Source organism: Triticum dicoccoides, chromosome 5A (assembly GCF_002162155.2).
Source record: "Triticum dicoccoides isolate Atlit2015 ecotype Zavitan chromosome 5A, WEW_v2.0, whole genome shotgun sequence".
Taxonomy (NCBI): Eukaryota; Viridiplantae; Streptophyta; class Magnoliopsida; order Poales; family Poaceae; genus Triticum; species Triticum dicoccoides.
In genome coordinates, this window is record NC_041388.1 from 618,367,479 (window position 1) to 618,383,315 (window position 15,837).

Below are 15,837 nucleotides of genomic sequence, written 5' to 3' on the forward strand. Positions count from 1 at the left end.
GGAGGACGAGCAGATGAGTTTTAATTTTCATGAAGCACCATGCTTGATGCGAGGTTAATCACACGCCAGACATTCTCGTGACACGTCCCATCTAAGAAAAGAAAACTCTACGCATGTATTCCCTTAGCTTTAAAAATGCTTTTATATTATGGAACGGAGGGAATACTTCAGAGAATTTGCTTGCAAGAGATCAGTGGTGGTGGAGGAAGGGCTCAAGTCAGTGAAGGAGCGGGAGTCAAGACAGCAATGGAGAGGGTCTACGTTCAAAGTCACCTCCCTCGTCAAGTGTGGTGTGGGGTAGTCCAGGTGCAAACGGGACGACAGGAACACCATTTGTGGGAGATGGTGACCCTGTGCTCACTCACATCCTAGCTTTCTTTCTTAATTTTATTTCGCAGCTTTCGGAAAATCCTCAAAATGACCACAACTATGTATTACCTCCGCCCCAAATTACTTATCTTAAATTTTTCTAGATATGGATGTATCTAACACTAAAACATACGATACATCCATATCTGGACAAATCCAAGACAAGTAACTTGGGGCGGAGCGAGTAGTTTTTGCATTCTCGTTTCTGTACAACACCTTTTCTTTTGGTTTGGCAAAGCTCTACACAACACTCGAACTGAATCCTTATACGCCAAGCAAAACACGAGAGCAGGAGCATCACAGAGCCACGGCCGCGGAGAAACCCAAAACCGAGGGGCAGAAGATCTTCTTCATCTCTTTTCCCGCCTACTGCCCGTACCGTACCGACCAAGATCGGCGAGGAACCAAAGGAATCAGAAGCAAAACCGAGGACCAGCGGCCATGGGGGAGAGCAAGAGGTACTCTACCTGCTCTAGCCATGGCTTCTCGATGCCGCTGTTCACCTTCTTCTCCTTCTTGTGCCTTCATCTGTCCATCGCCACCGCCGCCGGCAACCCGCCCCTTCCTCTAAACAGCACGCAGGAGTCCATCATGAGGGATCTCTCGCGCTATGTGGGCTCGGCCGGGTGGAACACAACCGTCTCCAATCCATGCCTATGGAGAGGAATCGGCTGCTCTCCTTCTGACTCCACTTCCTTCTCGGTGGTGACCGACATCGATTTGTCCAGCTACTCCATGTCCAACCCCACGCTCTTTGCCTCCTTATTCTCCCTCGACAGCTTACGCTCCCTCGACCTCTCCAAGAATCACTTCACCGATTTGACGGGCCATTTCTCTCGTTGCCCCATGAGCGCCGGGTTGCGGGTGCTGAATTTGAGCAGCAACCGCCTGGCCGGGCGACTAGGCGATCTCTTCGGCTTCTCTCGACTCGAGGTTCTTGATCTCTCCTTCAATTCCTTCACTGGAACTGTGACCACCCAGTTGAGTGTTATGCCTAGGTTGAGGAGCCTGAACCTCAGCTCCAAATCATTTGGTGGGTGCTATCTTTGGAAAGATGGCTAGCTCTTTGGAGGAGTTGGTGTTGTCTGGTAGTTTTTTCAGTGATTCCATCCCAAGCAGTCTGTTCGGTTATTCAGATCTCACGCTGTTGGATCTTAGTCAGAACAATCTCACTGGTGATGTCGAGGATGAGTTCTGGAAGCCGACCAAGCTCAGGACCTTAATCCTTTCTGGTAACTCATTCGGTTTGCGGCTAATCAGAACAATTTTACTGGTTCTATCCCTAGTGGTATTACAAGGCATGTGAGTTGGATCTGAGTTACAATGGTCTGAGTGGGGAGATCCCCTCTGATCTCCTCGGTCCTGCAGGATTGGAGGCTGTTGATCTTGTTGGAATAATTATGCATCTCTAGGATGCCATTAGCAGAAACTGATTGCATCTAGATCACCTTAAAAGCATGAACAAAGAAGGCTTTAGGGGATCATTACATGTCACGGTAATGGACATGATCGCCTGCTTGGTGCAGGCTTGATGCAGGGGTGATGTAGTCGAGGTAGAGGTTCTCCTCGACGTCCTGATTCCTTGAGGGCGCCACCGGCACTGTCCAGGGACAGCAGCGGCGGCTGGCTTAGGTCTTCCCGTCGCTGCAGCACTCCCCCTGATCGGATGGGGTGAAAATATCGGGAGGAGAGTAAACCTTACGTGAATTGTGATCTCGCATGTGGCCAGCTCTCTCCAGTATCCTTTTAATATGGCGCTGGCGACAGGGGACCCAAAACCTGAGTTGGTTTTTGGACGCCCCCGATCAGGGCGCGTTAGTTTTGATCGAGCCTCACGTACGTTGGTACGTGGACCCCTTCACTTATCGTTATCCCTTCATTTTTTTCCTGTTAGACTAATAGATCCAACTGGCCTGTTTAAGCCGTCAGATCAAACCAACATTCTCCCCCTTCATCGTTAGGCTTAACTTCATTTGCCCATTCTACATAGGAATGGTGTACCAAAGTGAGGTGTTACAACAACTCGAAACGCCATAGAACCTCAACACTTATAGCACACCCGCCTATTTCGAAATGAAAAACATTTTGCTAATTGGGGGTGGTTTATTTTAATGGTCCTCTTATTCCAGAATCATCAGGCTTCCAGTACTCCCATGCCGGCAACATGCTCACGAAAAATACTGGGTGGTAAGCCTTTTGTTAGCGGATCCGCAATCATATGCTTCGTTCTTATATGTTCAACATCAACTGTTTGATCCTGGATTCTATCTTTCACAACATGATACTTTATGTCAGTGTGTTTGGCAGCATCACTTGACCTGTTGTTACTCGTATAGAAAATTGCGGGTTCATTATCGCAGTATAATAAAATTGGTTTAGATATGCTGTCAACCACATTAAGTCCGGGAATAAAATTCTTTAGCCATATAGCCTGCGCGGTGGCCTCATAACATGCTACAAATTCTGCTTGCATCGTAGATCCAGCAGTTAATGTTTGTTTGGAGCTTTTCCACGATATGGCTCCTCCTGCGAGTGTGAATATATAACCTGACGTGGATCTCTTACTATCCACACACCCGGCAAAATCAGAGTCTGAATAACCAACAATTTCTAGGTTATCAGTTCTTTTATATGTAAGCATGAAATCCTTAGTTCCTTGCATATAACGAAGACTTTCTTTGCGGCCATCCAGTGGTCTGGTCCTGGATTTGATTGGTATCTGCCAAGCATCCCGGTTACAAAAACACAAATCTAGGCGTGTACACACTTGACCATACATGATGCTTCCGACAGCTGAAGCATAAGGAACCGACTTCATCTGATTAGTTTCACATTGGTTCCCCGGACATTGAAATGTCCCAAACTTATCGCCCTTAACTATAGGAGCAAGTGAGGGTGAGCACTTATGCATATTGAGTTTTTTCAGTGCTCTCTCAAAGTATGCTTTTTGAGATAGTCCTAACGTTTCTCTGGACCTATCTCGATGAATCTCGATGCCGAGGACATACGAGGCTTCACCAAGATCTTTCATATCAAAACTGGATGACAGAAAATTCTTGGTCTCATGCAGCGTATCCTTATCGCTACATGCCAACAATATGTCATCAACGTATAGGACTAAAAATGTGAACCTACTGCCTTTAAACTTAATGTATATGCAGTTGTCCACAATATTTTTGGTGAAACCAAAAGTTTTGATAATTTTATCAAACTTGAGGTACCACTCTCTAGAAGCTTGCTTCAAGCCATAAATTGATTTCTTTAGACGACATGCTAAATGTTCCTTCCCTAACACAACAAAGCCTTCTGGTTGAGCCATGTAAATGTTTCCTTTTAAGTCACCATTTAGAAATGCTGTTTTAACATCCATTTGGTGTAGTTCTAGGTCGTAATGAGCTACTAATACCATTATGATTCTGAAAGAATCCTTGATTGACACAGGAGAAAAGGTTTGCTTATAATCAATGCCTTCTCTCTGTGTATACCCTTTTGCCACTAGCCTTGCCTTGAACCATTCGACATTCCCTTTGGAATCATACTTGGTTTTGTAGACCCACTTGCAACCTACTTTCTTAGCTCCATCAGGAACTTCTACTAGGTCCCATACGTCATTTGAGCCCATAGATTTCAACTCGTCTTCCATGGCAACCAACCATTTGGATGATTTTTTCGCTTTTAATGGCTTCCTTATAAGAGGTTGGATCCTCCACCTTTTCCGGATCATTCATATCCTTAATCATGAAAGTGACATAGTCATCTGATATGGCTTTCTTCCTCTCACGCCGTGGTCTACCCACAGGAGGAGGTGGTGGTGGTACATCATCATTTTGAGAATCATTATTTTCCTGGTGGTCCTCATTTGTGTCTGGATTTTCATTATTAGTCTCCGGATCACCATTCGACTGAGAAACTGAACCGTGAGATTCAGGATTATCAGATGTCACATTTTTTCGTATTGGAAAAACAATCTCTTGGATAGTCGGGGATGGCACACAAACCCGCTTCTCCTCAAGATCGATCTCCCTTAAATTTGTGACCTCATTTTCCTAAAAAAAATACCGCTTGTCTAGTCTCCACAAACTTGGTGGTGTGACTTGGACAATAAAAACGATATCCCTTTCCCCTATGAGGGTATCCAACGAAGAAACAACTAACTATTTTTGGATCCAATTTCTTAAGTTGTGGATTGAAAACTTTAGCTTTAGTAGGGCAACCCCACACTCGTAAGTAATTCAAGCTCGGTTTCTTTCCCGCCCACATCTCGTAAGGTGTGTTCGGTGCTGACTTAGTTGGAGCAAGATTTAGTATGTGTGCAACTGTCTTTAATGCCTCTATCCAAAGGCTTACTGGTAAACTCAAGTGACTAAGCATGCTTCGCACCATATCCATAAGGGTGCGGTTGCGGTGCTCGGGCACACCATTTTGTTGTGGTTCACCAGGCATTGAGTACTGAGCAATGATTCCATTTTCAGATAAGAACTTGGCAAAAGGTCCAGGAATCTGCCCATAAGGAGCATGCCTACCATAATACTCTCCCCCGCGATCAGACCATACAACTTTGATTTTTGCATTCAGTTGATTTTCAACCTCCGCTTTATGGACTTTGAATTTCTCCAAAGCTTCTGATCGGTCACGTATGGGATAAATATAACCATAGCGGGAAAAGTTACATGTGAATATAATGAATGAATCAAAACCATCTATAGACTTAACATTAAGGGGTCCACATATATGTCAGTGTGAATTAATTCTAAAACCCATGTGGCTCTTACTGCTCCTTTCTTAATTGTTTTTGCGAATTTTCCTTTAATGCAGTCGACACATTTGTCTGCATTTGAGAAGTCTAATGGGAGGAGTATTTCATTTTTAACTAAGCCTTCCATTCTCCCCCTCGAAATGTGGCCCAAACGACAGAGCCACAATTTCAAAGAATTACTAACTCCTTTCCATTTCTTCTCAACATTAATTTCATCACTCACATGCATAACTGAATCATTATTAAGAGATAACATGTATAGTTGGCCTTGTCTAACACCGATGCCTACATTCTTATTGCATTTGATCAAAGCAAATTGTTTCTTGCCAAAATGGCACTCGTACATATCATCATCTAAACGAGAAACTGAAATCAAATTCCTACTTAAGGTAGGCACATAAATAGCATTATTCAATCTAAGAGTGTGGCCAGTGTGTAGATCCAACGTGAGAGATCCCATAGCTTCAACATCGGCCTCAACTCCGTTCGCAACCTTAAGCTTTCTTGTTCCTCCTCTTATAGTTTGGATCGTATCGAATCCCTGCATAGAGTTAGCAATGTGAGTGGTTGCCCCTGAATCAATCCACCATGACTTTATAGAAAAATCGACATAAAGAGGTTCATCTACAAAAGTAATTTCATCAATACCTCTTTTGTTCATCAATTTTAGAAAGCATGGGCAGTCCCTTTGATAGTGTCCCTCATCTTTGCAGAAGTTACAAGCATTTTCTCCAGCAGTGGAGCTGCTAGGAGCAGAAGAACTACTGGCTTCTTTACCCTTGAATGCCTTAGGGTTAAATGGCTTGGTGCCTTCTTTCTTGACTTGCTTTTTCTGAGGCTTGGGGAAACCTTGCCCTTCATGCTTTCTCTTGTTAGAGACAACATGAAAAACATTGTATTTCTTCTGCCTCATGATCCTCTCTTCCTCCTGGACGATCCTTGCGGTCATCTTAGAGAGTTTCCATTTTTCCTTTAGAGAGTTATAGTTGACCTAAAATTGTTCAAACTCTTTTGTAAGAGACTCAAGAATAACTATGACAAGAAGGGCTTCACTTACAGAACACTCCAAAGCCTTAAGTTTGGTGTAAGCATTTACCACCCTCAATATGTGTTGCCTAACGTTTCCGTCAATAGTGTATTTTTGAAGAAGCTTAGCAAAAATCTCAGGAGCATAGACTTTGTTGGAGCCTTTAAATTGCTCCTACATTTTTGTGAGGAATTCTTTAGCAGTGTCTTTCTTAGGGAGTGCTTCAGAAATGTCCGACGATATTGTCGCTTTCATGATGAGAAGCGCAATATGGTTGGACTTGTTCCACTTTTCCATCTTAACATCATAGTCCTTCTTGAGTTCTGCATACCCTGTAGCACCTGCCATAGGTGACACAGGTTTTACTTCCCTCAAGGCATAGTCAAACTCATTACAACCCAAACATAATTTGCTTCCAACGAGGGAAGTTACTCCTGTTGGGGATCGTTGCAGAAATTAAAATTTTTCTACGCATCACCAAGATCAATCTATGGAGTTTACTAGCAACGAGAGGGGAGTGCATATTCATACCTTTGAAGATCGCGATGCAGAAGCGTAACAAGAATGCGGATGAAGGAGTCGTACTCGTAGCGATTCAGATCGCGGTTGATTCCGATCTAAGCGCCGAACGACGGCGCCTCCGCATTCAACACACGTACAGCCCGGGGACGTCTCCTCCTTCTTGATCCAGCAAGGGGGGAGGAGAAGTTGAGGGAGAGCTCCGGCAGCACGACGGCGTGGTGGCGGTGGAGCTCATGGTTCTCCGGCAGAGCTTCGCTAAGCCCTACGGAGGAGGAGAAGGTGTAGGATGGGGGAAGGGTTGCGCCAGGAGAAGGGGCGGTTGCCCTCCCACCCCACCCCCACTATTTATAGGGGGAAGGGGAGAGGGGGACAGCCCCCTAGATCCATCTAGAGGGGGGCGCCTGCCCCGGGGGGGGGGGGGCAGCGGCCCCCTAGGGTTTCCAACACTAGGCGCCTTGAGCCCTTGGGGGGTGCACCAGCCCACTAAGGGGCTGGTTCCCACCCAACTACAGCCCATTAGGTCCTTCGGGGCAGGTGGGTCCTCTCGGTGGACCCCCGGAACCCCTTCGGTGGTCCCGGTACAATACCGATAAACCCCAAAACCTTTCTGGTGACTGAAACTGGACTTCCCATATATAAATCTTTACCTCCGGACCATTCCGGAACTCCTCGTGATGTTCGGGATCTTATCCGGGACTCCGAACAACATTCGGTAACCACGTACATCTATTCCCTATAACCCTAGCGTCATCGAACCTTAAGTGTGTAGACCCTACGGGTTCGGGAACTATGCAGACATGACCGAGACATCTCTCCGGCCAATAACCAACAGCGGGATCTGGATACCCATGTTGGCTCCCACATGTTCCACGATGATCTCATCGGATGAACCACGACGTCAAGGATTCAATCAATCCCGTATAGGATTCCCTTTGTCTACCGGTATAGCACTTGCCCGAGATTCGATCGTCGGTATACCGATACCTTGTTCAATATTGTTACGGCAAGTCTCTTTACTCGTTCCATAACACATCATCCCGTGATCAACTCCTTGATCACACTGAGATCATTATGATGATGTCCTACCGAGTGGGCCCAGAGATACCTCTCCGTCATACGGAGTGACAAATCCCAGTCTCGATTCGTGCCAACCCAACAGATACTTTCGGGGATACCTGTAGTGTACCTTTATAGCCACTCAGTTACGTTGTGACGTTTGGCACACCCAAAGTACTCCTACAGTATCCGGGAGTTGCACAATCTCATGGTCTAAGGAAAAAGATACTTAACATTAGAAAAGCTTTAGCAGACGAACTACACGATCTTGTGTTATGCTTAGGATTGGGTCTTGTCCATCACATCATTCTCCTAATGATGTGATCCCGTTATCAATGACATCCTATGTCCATGGTTAGGAAACCATAACCATCTATTGATCAACAAGCTAGTCAACTAGAGGCTCACTAGGGACATGTTGTGGTCTATGTATTCACACATGTATTACGATTTCTGGATAACACAATTATAGCATGAACAATAGACAATTATCATGAACAAGGAAATATAATAATAACCATTTTATTATTGCCTCTAGGGCATATTTCCAACAGTCTCCCACTTGCACTAGAGTCAATAACCTAGTTACATTGTGATGAATCGAACACCCATAGAGTTCTGGTGTGGATCATGCTTTGCACGTGGAAGAGGTTTAGTCAACGGATCTGCGACATTCAGGTCCGTATGCACTTTACAAATCTCTATGTCTCCATCTTGAACATTTTCACAAATGGAGTTGAAGCGACACTTGATATGCCTGGTCTTCTTGTGAAACCTGGGCTCCTTGGCAAGGGCAATAGCTCCAGTGTTGTCATAGAAGAGAGTCATCGGGACCGACGCATTGGGAATAACTCCTAGGTCGGTAATGAACTCCTTCATCTAGATTGCTTCATGTGCTGCCTCCGAGGCTGCCATGTACTCCGCTTCACATGTAGATCCCGCCATGACGCTTTGCTTGCAACTGCACCAGCTGACTGCCCCACCATTCAAAATATACATGTATCCGGTTTGTGACTTGGAGTCATCCAGATCTGTGTCGAAACTAGCATCGACGTAACCCTTTACGAGGAGCTCTTCGTCACCTCCATAAACGAGAAACATATCCTTAGTCCTTTTCAGGTACTTCAGGATATTCTTGACCGCTGTCTAGTGTTCCATGCCGGGATAACTTTGGTACCTTCCTACCAAACTTACGGCAAGGTTTACATCAGGTCTGGTACACAACATGGCATATATAATAGACCACTGCAAAAAAATACACTTCCGTGATGATACGTGTTTGTCACCGTAGGTCGCTTTTTTTGTCATGCATGTATATCCATGACAAATTTATGACAGAATCAAGATAGTCATACATGTGCTGTCGTAGAAGTGTTCCATGACATTACCAAAATTATCATCACGGAAGTGTCCACTTCCATGACGATAAATCGCGCGTCACAGAAGTGCTTTCGTCAAGGGTGACTGACACGTGGCATCCACCGTAACGGAACGCCATTAAGCTATCGGGTCGGGTTTTGGATCCGATAACCCATTAACAGCCCCGACCAATGGGGATTTTCCATGTGTAAAATCATCATTGGCTAGAGGAAACACGCGTCGGCTCATCGTCGGGACAGATGTCATCCACTCACTGGACAGAAGGCGCCTATGATACGTCAACACGTGGCACGGCCCAACAAGTTTAAATGGGCCGGCCCAACTAAAGGCCCACAAGATTTTGCGGACCATAATGTGACGGCCCAGCTAAAGGCCCACGAGATTTTGCGGACCATAATGGGCTGGCCCAGCTAAAGGCCCACAAGATTTTGTGGGCCATAATGGGCTGGCCCAGCTAAAGGCCCACAAGATTTTGCGGGCCATAATGGGTCGGCCCAGATAAAGGCCCACAAGATTTTTGTGTGCCATAATGGGCCGGCCCAGGTAAAGGCCCACAAGATTCTTGCGGGTCATAATGGGCCGGCCCAGCTAAAGGCCCATGAGATTTCGCCGACATTAATGGCCCGGCCCAGTTGTAGGCTCGCAAGATTTTGAGGACCCTAGTAGGCCAGCCCATTAACTGGCTACCATGTTTTGGGCCAAATGTCAGCCCATATTTGATCCGGTCCATTAATGGTCTGCCACGCTCCGGGCCTAATAGTGGCCCATATGAGATCCAGCTCGTTAAAAGCCTACCACGTTCTGGGCCAAATTACGGCCCAGATCAAGTCCGGCCCTTTAAGAGGCTTTGGGCTCAATTATGGCCCATATCAGATTCGGCCCGTCAATTGGACACTATGCTTTTGGGCCCACTTGCTAAAGGCCCACTTAGTAATTTGGCCTGATATTAGTTTTGGCCTGTTAAGGGCCCGTTTAACATTTCGGCCCTATATTAATTTCGGCCTGTTAAAAGCCCGTCATATAATTGGGCCTAACTACGGCCCGATTTGCATCCGGCCTGCTCGCAGCCGATATCTGATTGGGCCAAACAAGGACCCAGACAATTTTGGCCTGTTAAAAGCCCATGATTTGATTCGCACAATCATGGGTCGGGGTTCATTTCGAGCTGCTGTCTAACTAGTAGGAATTAAGAACAAACCTACTCTATACAATAAAGAAATTACGGCATAGTAACTAAGAATAAACCTACACTACACAATAAAGGATTTAAGGTATATTACATCCATTGGGCATCAAAGTTCGCCACCAGTGATCATAAAGCGCAACGAAGAAGCATATTACAAAAACTGGGCACCAATGCAGCGTAACGAAATAATACTGAACCGAGACCACTTCCAAGACAGTTCAAGAAAGGTTAGCCTTGCGGGGGAACTGCTGCGCAAGCTGCTGAGCAAGGCTGTGAGACCGGCCTAGCATGTCGGTCATAGCTTCCAGATGTAGTTGTTTAGCGATGAGGTTCTCATTGGTGTTCTCCGCAATCTTTCTTAGAGATAGGACTTCAAGTCGAAGTTGAGTTGCATATTGCCTTTCTGCTAGAACTTGGGACTGAAGAAGTTGAATTGATTCAGACAACAAATTCTGTGAGCTTGTCTGACTGTTAGTCTCAAGTAACTTGAACACTACATCAAGACAAGACTTTGGGGTTGTCTCACTATCTTCAAGATGTTTTGCCTTCTTTGCTGCAATATATGTTGGGTTTGTCTCACAACGTTCAGCAAACTTGTGCATGCCATCAGGCATATCACCCCAAAACAAAGCAGAGAGATGACAGGTTTTGCACGTGTATAAACAAAGATGATAACTGTTCTGTCAATTCTATCCAATTTCAAATTAGAAAATAAAGAGTATGTTTAAAATATCAATAGCATAATTTGGCATTGTTCATAATGCGGGGAGCTTCACCACACTACTGGATTACCATGTCAACATAACAAGCATAGATGAAGGGCAAAGAAAATCATTGTATCTATTTTGGATAATGTGCATGGCATGTTGTTCATATCATCAGCCACATCAGTAAGATAAAACAGGAGATGACAAGGTGCAAACGTGGGCTGCTTCACCACACACTGGATTATAGATCCACAAAAACAAGCATACATATAGGGAGTATTAAGTAATGTGCATGGTATGAATAAGGAATTTGGTTTTACAAGTAAAACTTAGAACTTACGGTTCTTACGAACATGCATTTTGGTAGAAACAGCAAACTAAACAGCAGTAAACGATAGGGAGTATGAGCAAATTAAACAGCAGTTGAGGATAAAGGCTTTAGAAGGACTGACTTACATTAACAGTTAACACCGGCTTTATAATGCCCTTCTCCATGGCAAGGGAAGGATAACTCAAGAATTTCAGGACATAATCTTCTTCATAAGCATTGCCTTGTTGGAAATATGCCCTAGAGGCAAGGGAAGGGATTTATCACTCCGTATGACGGAGAGGTATCTCTGGGCCCACTCGGTAATGCATCATCACAATGAGCTCAAAGTGACCAAGTGTCTGGTCACGGGATCATGCATTACGGTATGAGTAAAGTGACTTGCCGGTAACGAGATTGAACGAGGTATTGGGATACCGACGATCGAATCTTGGGCAAGTAACGTACCGATTGACAAAGGGAATTGTATACGGGGTTGCTTGAATCCTCGACATCGTGGTTCATCCGATGAGATCATCGAGGAGCATGTGGGAGCCAACATGGGTATCCATATCCCGCTGTTGGTTATTGACCGGAGAGCCATCTCGGTCATGTCTACATGTCTCCCGAACCCGTAGGGTCTACACACTTAAGGTTCGGTGACGCTAGGGTTGTAGAGATATGAATATACAGTAACCCGAAAGTTGTTCGGAGTCCCGGATGAGATCCTGGACGTCACAAGGTGTTCCGGAATGGTCCGGAGGTGAAGAATTATATATAGGAAGTGTAGTTTCGGCCATCGGGAGAGTTTCGGGGGTCACCGGTATTGTACCGGGACCACCGGAAGGGTCCCGGGGGTCCACCGGGTGGGGCCACCCATCCCGGAGGGCCCCATGGGCCAAAGTGGGGAGGGGAACCAGCCCATAGTGGGCTGGTGCGCCCCCCTTGGCCCACCCCATGCGCCTAGGGTTGGGAACCCTAGGGTGGGGGGGGCGCCCCACCTGGCTTGGGGGGCACTCCACCCCTTGGCCGCCCCCCTAGGAGATCCCATCTCCTAGGGCCGGCGCACCCCCTAGGGGGCCTATATAAAGGGGGGAGGGAGGGGGCAGCCGCACCCTTGAGTCTTGGCGCCTCCCTCTCCCCTGCAACACCTCTCCCTCTCATAGTAGAACGGCGAAGCCCTGCTGCGGTGACCCCTGCATCCACCACCACGCCGTCGTGCTGCTGGATCTTCATCAACCTCTCCTTCCCCCTTGCTGGATCAAGAAGGAGGAGACGTCACACTGACTGTACGTGTGTTGAACACGGAGGTGCCGTCCGTTCGGCGCTAGGATCTCTGGTGATTTGGATCACGTCGAGTACGACTTCCTCATCCCTGTTCTTTGAACGCTTCCGCGCGTGATCTACAAAGGTATGTAGATGCAATCCGATCACTCGTTGCTAGATGAACTCATAGATGGATCTTGGTGAAACCGTAGAATTTTTTTGTTTTCTGCAACGTTCCCCAACAGTGGCATCATGAGCTAGGTCTATGCGTAGTTCTCTTTGCACGAGTAGAACACAATTTGTTGTGGGCGTAGATGTTGTCAACTTTCTTGCCGCTACTAGTCTTATTTTGCTTCAGCGGTATTGTGGGATGAAGCGGCCCGGACCGACCTTACACGTACGCTTACGTGAGACTGGTTCCACCGACTGACATGCACTAGTTGCATAAGGTGGCTAGTGGGTGTCTGTCTCTCCCACTTTAGTTGGAGCGAATTTGATGAAAAGGGTCCTTATGAAGGGTAAATAGAAGTTGACAAATCACGTTGTGGCTTTCACGTAGGTAAGAAAACGTTCTTGCTAGAACCCTTTTGCAGCCACGTAAAACTTGCAACAACAATTAGAGGACGTCGAACTTGTTTTTGCAGCAAGTGCTTTGTGATGTGATATGGCCAAAGTTGTGATGAATGATATATATGTGATGTATGAGATCATGTTCTTGTAATAGGAATCACGACTTGCATGTCGATGAGTATGACAACCGGCAGGAGCCATAGGAGTTGTCTTTATTTTTTGTATGACCTGCATGTCATTGAGAAACGCCATGTAAATTACTTTACTTTATTGCTAAACGTGTTAGCCATAGTAGTAGAAGTAATAGTTGGCGAGCAACTTCATGGAGACACGATGATGGAGATCATGATGATTGAGATCATGGTGTCATGCCGGTGACAAGATGATCATGGAGCCCCAAGATGGAGATCAAAGGAGCTATGTGATATTGGCCATATCATGTCACTATTATTATTTGATTGCATGTGATGTTTATCATGTTTTTGCATCTTGTTTACTTAGAACGACGGTAGTAAATAAGATGATCCCTCATAATAATTTCAAGAAAGTGTTTCCCCTAACTGTGCACCGTTGCGACAGTTCGTTGTTTCGAAGCACCACGTGATGATCGGGTGTGATAGATTCCAACGTTCACATACAACGGGTGTAAGACAGATTTACACATGCAAACACTTAGGTTGACTTGACGAGCCTAGCATGTACAGACATGGCCTCGGAACACAGAAGACCGAAAGGTCGAGCATGAGTCGTATAGAAGATACGATCAACATGAAGATGTTCACCGATGTTGACTAGTCCGTCTCACGTGATGATCGGACACGGCCTAGTTAACTCGGATCATGTTATACTTAGATGACGGGAGGGATGTCTATCTGAGTGGGAGTTCATTATATAATTTGATTAGATGAACTTAATTATCATGAACTTAGTCTAAAATCTTTACAATATGTCTTGTAGATCAAATGGCTCACGTTGTCCTCAACTTCAACGCGTTCCTAGAGAAAACCAAGCTGAAAGACGATGGCAACAATTATACGGACTGGGTCCGGAACCTGAGGATCATCCTCATAGCTGCCAAGAAAGATTATGTCCTAGAAGCACCGCTAGGTGACGCACCCATCCCACAGAACCAAGACGTTATGAGCGCTTGGCAGACACGTGCTGATGACTACTCCCTCATTCAGTGTGGCATGCTTTACAGCTTAGAACCGGGGCTCCAAAAGCGTTTTGAGAGACACGAAGCATATGAGATGTTCGAAGAGCTGAAAATGGTTTTTCAAGCTCATGCCTGGGTCGAGAGATATGAAGTCTCCGACAAGTTCTTCAGCTGTAAGATGGAGGAAAATAGTTCTGTCAGTGAGCACATACTCACTATGTCTGGATTACATAACCGCTTAACTCAGCTGGGAGTTAATCTCCCGGATGACGCGGTCATTGACAGATCCTTCAGTCGCTTCCACCGAGCTACAAGAGCTTTGTGATGAACTTCAATATGCAGGGGATGGAAAAGACCATTCCTGAGGTATTTTCAATGCTGAAATCAGCAAAGGTAGAAGTCAAAAAGGAACATCAAGTGTTGATGGTCAATAAAACCACCAAGTTAAAGAAAGGCAAGGGTAAAAAGAACTTCAAGAAGGACGACAAGGGAGTTGCCGCGCCCGGTAAGCAAGCTGCCGGGAAGAAGCCAAAGAATGGACCCAAGCCCGAGACTGAGTGCTTTTATTGCAAGGGAAGTGGTCACTGGAAGCGGAACTGCCCCAAATACTTAGCGGACAAGAAGGCCGGCAACACAAAAGGTATATGTGATATACATGTAATTGATGTGTACCTTACCAGTATTCATAGTAGCTCCTGGGTATTTGATACCGGTGCGGTTGCTAGCAGGAGCTGCGGAATAAACGGAGACTGGCGAAGAACGAGGTGACGATGCGCATCGGGAATGGTTCCAAGGTCGATTTGATCGCCGTCGGCACGCTACCTCTACATTTACCCACGGGATTAGTTTTAAACCTCAATAATTGTTATTTAGTACCAGCTTTGAGCATGAACATTGTATCAGGATCTTGTTTAATTCGAGATGGCTACTCATTTAAATCCGAGAATAATGGTTGTTCTATTTATATGAGAGATATGTTTTATGGTCACGCTCCTATGGTGAATGGTTTATTCTTAATGAATCTCGAGCGTAATGCTACACATATTCATAGTGTGAATACCAAAAGATGTAAGGTTGATAATGATAGTCCCACATACTTGTGGCACTGCCGCCTTGGTCACATAGGTCTCAAACGCATGAAGAAGCTCCATGCAGATGGACTTTTAGAGTCTCTTGATTATGAATCATTTGACACGTGCGAACCATGCCTCATGGGTAAGATGACCAAGACTCCGTTCTCAGGAACAATGGAGCGAGCAACCAACCTATTGGAAATCATACATACTGATGTGTGCGGTCCAATGAGTGTTGAGGCTCGTGGTGGCTATCATTATGTTCTCACCCTCACTAATGACTTGAGTAGATATGGGTATGTCTACTTAATGAAACACAAGTCTGGAACCTTTGAAAAGTTCAAGGAATTTCAGAGTGAGGTTGAAAATCAACGTGACAGAAAAATCAAGTTTTTGCGATCAGATCGTGGAGGAGAATACTTGAGTCACGAATTTGGCACACACTTAAGAAAATGTGGAATA

General features: G+C 45.6%; 1 pseudogene; it reads left to right on the top strand.

Moving 5' to 3' along the window:
* The first annotated feature begins 687 nt into the window (after window positions 1-687).
* LOC119300173 lies at window positions 688-1,686 on the top strand (annotated as a pseudogene).
* Window positions 1,687-15,837: the final 14,151 nt, after the last annotated feature.